Source organism: Halichoerus grypus, chromosome 3 (assembly GCF_964656455.1).
Source record: "Halichoerus grypus chromosome 3, mHalGry1.hap1.1, whole genome shotgun sequence".
In the NCBI taxonomy this organism is placed as follows: domain Eukaryota; kingdom Metazoa; phylum Chordata; class Mammalia; order Carnivora; family Phocidae; genus Halichoerus; species Halichoerus grypus.
This window is the reverse complement of record NC_135714.1, coordinates 22,308,097-22,315,181: the sequence shown is the minus strand read 5'-3', so window position 1 is coordinate 22,315,181 and position 7,085 is coordinate 22,308,097.

Below are 7,085 nucleotides of genomic sequence, written 5' to 3'. Positions count from 1 at the left end.
ATTCCAGTTAGTTAACATGCAGTGTTATATCAAATTTAGGTGTATAATATAGTGATTCAACAGTTCCATACCAACAAGCCTTGTGTTTTACTTGGATTGATTACGTTGCTAAACATGAACAATATTTGAGATAGGAAATATTATTATGCCATTTTTACAAGCAAGTAAAATTAAATTCAGAAGAGCTAAGCAATTTGCTAAAGCATATCCAGACACTAAATGTTGAGTCAGGATTTGAAACCAGCTAGCCATACTCCTAGGACTACCCTCATACCCACAACACTTTAAAGAGCTTGTTTTCCAATAGTTAAAGCATAGGTATATTAGAGCCAACTGAAAACTACATGCAAAAAAATTCTCAAGTCAATTCTAGTGTGGCTTTAGGCAATGTCTCCAAAGTGTGTTCCCATGAGGTTTAATAAAGCACTTGGGCAGAAAAGTCTCGTGGTCAAATACATTTGTAAAGGACCCCATCATATTCTCCCTCTTACATACTCAAATTGCATATTTGAAGTTTTGGGGAGTCCTTTCTAAAAATTATTAAATAAATAATAGTGATTACATTTCTCAAGCCAGTAAAATTAATCAGGAGATTTTTTTTTTCTTTTAAATTGTGGATATGAAAGTAGAAACAGACTTAAAATAATAGAAGTGGCATTCCAAAATAAATCAGTGGAGTAGAAACCATAATATACTTTTAGATATTAATTATGATACTAATAAAATAATCAAAATACAGTGATTATTTCTACCTGGTAAGCTCTGATTTGAGAGGGTATTATGTTCTCCAAGGCCTTGCTTTTCAATGTGCATCTGGATGAGTAGCAGCATCTTCACTGACAAGCCTACTGGAAATGAAGACTATCAGACCCATAGAATCTGAATCTACTTTTTAACATGACAACCAGGTGATAATACATGTTCCTGGGTCCTACCTTTAGAGGATTTTGATTCATTATGTCTGAGGCAAGATAAAGTTGTTACCATTTTCAACAAGTGGCCCAGGTGATTCCAAAGTAGTTAATGGCCAAGACACTCTGACAGTACACCAGGTTTAAGGTTTCATTAGTTTTGGGGGTGTGAAGAGAGACAGGTTTGGATGTACTGAATTCTTAGCTATTAAGTCACTTCAATGCCATTACCCTCGGGAAGGAGTCCTTCAGCTCCATTATTCCAAGTCACCCATCAGCTGTTTCATCCACAATTATCATGGTTTTTAATGGTTATCTCTATGCCAGTTACTTCCAATCTCTGCCTAGATAGCTCCTCCAAGCTTTAGATTCTACATGTAACTACCTATGAAACAACTCCCATTAGTGTTCTGCGGGCCCCGCAAGCTCATTATCTTCACTGTACTTTTTGAGGGCACTGCTCTCAATAATGCAAATACGAAATTGGAGTTATCAGAGACTTTTCTTCTCCCAGGCCGCATACCCTTCCCAATACAATCCCCCAATCCTGCTGACTTTATTTCTCAAATTAATTTCCTTCTTTTCATGTCTATTATCATTGTTTTAACTTAGACTCCAATCATTTTTCCACTGGCTGACTTCAAAATTCTTCTGATGCCCCTAATTCCAGCCTCATCATCTTCGAATTCATACTAACTAAAATAGCCAGAGAGCTTTCTAAATAATCAACCACTCTTCTCACAGGAAATCCCTTTAAGCTAAAGCTGAAGCTTCCAATAGGGCACACCTAGCCTTTATAAACTAGCATTAACCATCCTTATTACCACTCAGGTGCCCCACCTTATACCAGCAGCACTACGCATCCTGGGGTTTTTTTGGTTTTTGTTTTGTTTTGCATACGGAAGGTTATGTGTCTTTTAGTCAGTGCCTCTCTGCTCATACACTTGTCAAACTTAAAACTCTACCCTTATATATTTGCCTATTTTTTTTTCTTTAAGAGACAAATTTAAATATCAACTCCTTCACAAATCTTTCCTGACTTGGTTTGGAACCCTGGCCTTTGAACTTTCAAACCAAAACAGTTACGCTGGAGATTGGATCCAGTTATTACCACTTGCTAGCTGCGAAACACATCACAATTTAATTAATCATGCTAGCTTCAACAATTTATGTGCAATCTTCAACAATTTAACAAATTATATATGTGCTTTAGTTTTCTTCTTGAAAAATGTGGAGATACTTGAAACAGCATAGATGTACCATGAGGCATCAGTGTTGTAATGAAAATATAGTGCAGTTAGGTCTTTTCCTGGCCTAAATACTAAATAAATACAAACGGGTGCTATCATATTTTAATTATCATTTTATTGAAATTATCTGTTTGGGTTCTGCAGCTCGAGATATATTTATGCTAAGGAAATTCTCCTCCACCCTCTCTCTCTCTTTCTTTTCCCATATTTAGTTCAGCCCTTATATGTAGAAAGTGCTCAATAAATGTGTGTTTAATCAAATTGAGAATATCCTCAAGCCTCAAAAAGCCAAAACCACCAGTGTTGGCAGTCAGAAGATTTCAGGAGATTAGCTATGGATTTTTTTTTTTCATTTGTGAACCTTTTCTTTTTTTTTGTTTTCTTTTCTTTTTTTATTTAAATTCAAATAGCTATGGATTTTAAATAAACTTTAGTCCTATTGAGGATTGAATGAAATAGTTAAATAGTGCGGATACTCTTTTGGGTATGGAATATTTAAAACTCATTTTTCACGGCTATATAAGTAAAAATCATGATGTTTTTCAGTTACAATGTAAGCCAACCTGTTCGATATTCCTATTAGCCCCAAAAGGTAGAAATTTCTCTTCTCTGGACGGATGACAACACCAAAACTTGTTATGGTTAAAGGACTTTTCCAAAACAAAGCTAATAAATAATAGAACTAAGAATTTAACCTGATCTCTGAGTCTCAGATTCTTGCACTTACACCAGACTACCATCACTGCCCAACCCCAATGGAGAGTCAATTATATCCAAGTTATTTTCCCCAGAATTTTGTTTAATAGATAGGTAACTTGAGAAATTATCTTGGAGAAATATCCACGTACTTCTAATTCTTTATTGTCAAGTCAATTCAATGATTACATTTTATGTATTTGTAATTGTGCATTCTCAACCTCAAATAAAAACACAATACAGGAACATTGCTAATTTGTTCCTTTGACACCCAAAAGAAAATCTGCATGTTGAATTTTATTTCCAGTGCTATAAATCATGCCAGCTCTAATGACTATCTTCACAATTTACAATCCCCAGATTATTAGTTATATCTCTAATATGAGCACAGCTTCAGGATTGTATTCTCTTCTTGCCCATCCCAGACCCATGAACATTCTTTATATGCAAAAATCAGACACCAAAACATAAAACTTTCACCTTTGTTTTTCTGGAGGGTTTGATATTTACCCAGTCTTTCCAATTTTTCATCAGCTATGAAGTTAAAAAGCATAAAATACAGGAAGTCCCTTAGAATGTAAAGAGGATTCTCCATTGATCATGATTCACCATGATCAACCATGACTCATGACATCCTGAACATGTACTGTTTAGTTTCCAGGCAAGTTGCTTTCATAATTTTCACTTTTCTGAGGGTCACTTAAAGGTTGACCCTGTGCAAAGATTTTCACTATTAGTAGTCCCGGGAAAACCCACCACAACCTCATTTTCAAGTTTGGACCCAGAAAACTTGACCAGAAAAATTCCATGAGACCATATTAAAGTCTCCTCGTCTTGTAGATGTAAGCATATTTTAGAGAAGGCTTAGAGTATAATTCCAGATACACTGCACTATGTATAAAAGTAATAATTAAAGGCAGGAACTAAGGTAGGTTCTCCCACTGAGGAGGTTATAATTTGCATTTAGATAGGTGTGGTCAAAAATACCTTTCAGTGCTACCCAAGCTGACTTAGTGATATAGAGTGGCCATTTGTAGTCTAAAGATCTTTAGAAAATTCTCAATTCTGTTTATTCACAAAGACATTCAATGTATGATGGAGATACTGGCTTGGGCATTATATATGAATTTAGGGTAATTGATATATTTCAGACTTTTGAGACTTTACTCCTTAAAGTTCAGTTAGTTCTTTTTCTGAAGAGTTTGAGTTCCATCGAGTCTTTAATACAAAATAACATTTTCAGATTTAGATTTTTGAATTAACCATTTACATAAACAATTTTAAACCTTTAAATTTTGAGTAATTTTAGAATTCTGTTTCTCAAACTAGTTTTGCATACTTAGAAAGTGTAAGTGTAGCTTCTAATGACAGGAAAGTGTAAGACTTAGTCAATTTTATACAGTGAAGCATAGAAGACAAACTCTTTTTTAAAAACATTTTATTTATTTATTTGAGAGAGAGAGAGCGAGAGAGACAGCAAGCATGAGCAGGGGAGGAGTAGAGGGAAAGGGAGAAGCAGATTCCCTAGTGAGCAGGGAACTTGATGTGGGACTGGATCCCAGGACACTGGGATCATGACCTGAGCCAAAGGCAGACACTTAACGACTGAGCCACCCAGGAGCCCCTAGAAAACAAACTCTTAACTTATGTGTGCTTAATCACAAGACATTAATGGTAATAATGTCTTCAGTTTGTCTTCAGCTTTTGTTGTTTTGTGAGTATGTCTCCAAAATCCAAACTTTAGATGTATATGTTATGCTATGTTTTCTAAGATATACATTATTTATCGGATATGTAATTATATTACCACCAAATTTATTAACATAAAGCAGTCTCCACACCCCCCAAAACATGCTTTCATTTTCAACCAGGTTTTCTAATAATTCTGTTTCTTAATGATGTTTTTTAAATAAAATAAGACATTGCTAATGTTTTATAATAACAAAATATATCAATGATTTTATCCATGTTGTTCAGGAAATGCAGTAGAAATGTTTTAATATTTAATAAACATAAATACATTAGTCTCCTGGCATAATGTCAAATATTAAACAAAGATTATTAATATAGTATGGATTTCATGATATCACTGTCTTTCTGTCATTTTAATGACTCTCATTATGCAAGGGAAAAAAGTCAATGTTTCTCATTTTAAGATAATTTTGAGGTAGCAGCTTTAAGTTTGTTCTTGAAAATGTTTTACACAGAAAAACTTTGTAAGTCTTGGTTGCCTGTGAAAATAAGTAAATTATCATTCAATTATTTCTATTTTCTTTTTTGCAGCATAACATCAGAAGATATGGTTAAAAAAAGAAAATTTAGCTACTTGTTCTGTTATCTGTTGACACTGGACTGCTGCTATAGATATTGACTTGTGTATTAGTCAGGGTCCTTCAGAGAAACAGAAGCAAGAGGCATAAAGATTTATATAAAAGGATTTATTACAAAGTATTGGCTTGCATAATTACAGGGGCTGAGAAGTCACATGATCTGCTATCTATAAGCTAGAGATCAAGGAAGACCAAGGGTCTAGCTTGAAAGCCTGAGAGCCAGAGACTGGATAGTGTAGATGCTAGGTAGAGTTTGAAGGCATTAGAACCAGGAGTGCCGAACACAAAAGATCAATGTTCCAGCTCAAGCAATCAGAGGGAGGGCAAATTCTCCCTTCTTCTACCTTTTTGTTCTATTCAGGCCCTCAATGGATTAAATAATGCCCACTCACATTGGAGAGAGCAATGCACTTTGCTTTGTCTACTGACTCAAATATTAATCTCTTCCTAAAACACTCTCACAGATACACCTAGAAATAATGCTTAACCAGAAATCTGAGCATTCTGCAATTCAGTAAAGCTGAGACATAAAATTAACCACCACAGCATATAAATTCATTTCTTAAAATATAGTATAAATTTTCATACAGAGCTTATAAATAAAGTGTTACTTTTGGAGTTCCTGATTTAAACAAATGTTCATATAAAATCACCTTCTCTTTTATCATATTAATATATTTTTAGAAGATAGATTTACTTTTAATTCCAAAGGTTGGCACAGAGGAAAACTTTGACCCAGAATAGAACTATGTGTGTTAGTGTTTTTGTATGTGTATGTTTTATTTAGATAGGTTTCAATCTAAGAATCTGAAAAGTAACTCTCAAGCAACTTACAATAATGTACTGCAATTTTGCTTCACAACAATGCTCATGAATCTCAGTCTAGACAGAGCAAACACCTGATGGAGGAAAATAAAAGAGTTCAGTCTAATAATCAGTTTCTCATTGACCTCTTTGCTGAGACTGTCTACAGGGTGAATAGTCTCTTATCCAATATGTAACCCATCGCCACAGAGCTCTATTCTGCTTTATAATTGGTCACACAGACATATTTATAGCGGACAATGGACAGAGGATATAAAAATGGTGACCTAGAAACTAAAACTTCTTACTAGCAACTGATAGAGAAAAATGAAATGCTGCCTCTTTAATAATGAAAATAATTTTGGACATGGGGCTTCAAATGAAACTAAAATTATGGACCTCATTAGGCTACAAGTGATGTTCAATTTCACCAGAGATTATGGTTTTTGTGTGCATTGGAGATATTTTAAAAATCAACTTATGGTTGCTTGAATCTATTACTCCAAAGTTAATGAAAGTTCTGCCGAGTTTGCCGGACTTCCACTTTCAATTTATAAGTAAGATAAGTATAAGAAAAAAAGCAAAGAGAAAGTTATGATGTCTTTATTCATTTTAGTAAGATGGACTTTGTCTTTGGTGGTAGTATACACCAAAATAAAGTTTTTATATATCTAATTCACTTTGTATGGCATCTAAGATCTTTGCAATATTTCTGCAAGTTAGGAAAATGCAAGCATTATTATCCCTAGTTTACAGATAAGAAAAGAAAGGAAATCAGAGGTCCTATTAATTGTCTAAATTTTTTAACACTTTTGACTCTAAATAAAAAAACACTCTCTTCACTGAAAGATCTCTGTACACTACACTAAAGTAATGGTATATATATTATTTTTTTAATGTGACCTTATAAGTCTTTAGTCTGCACTCTGGAATACTATGGAAACTTCATATGACTATAGCTTTTCCAATAAGTTGTTTTTGTCCAGAACACTGAACTGTGAGTGAATAGGCAAAGACAAATGAAGAATATTGTTTGCTCACTCTAGTAGCATCTGGCAAGATCCAGGAGACCCACTGTTGGAAGCACCACCAAT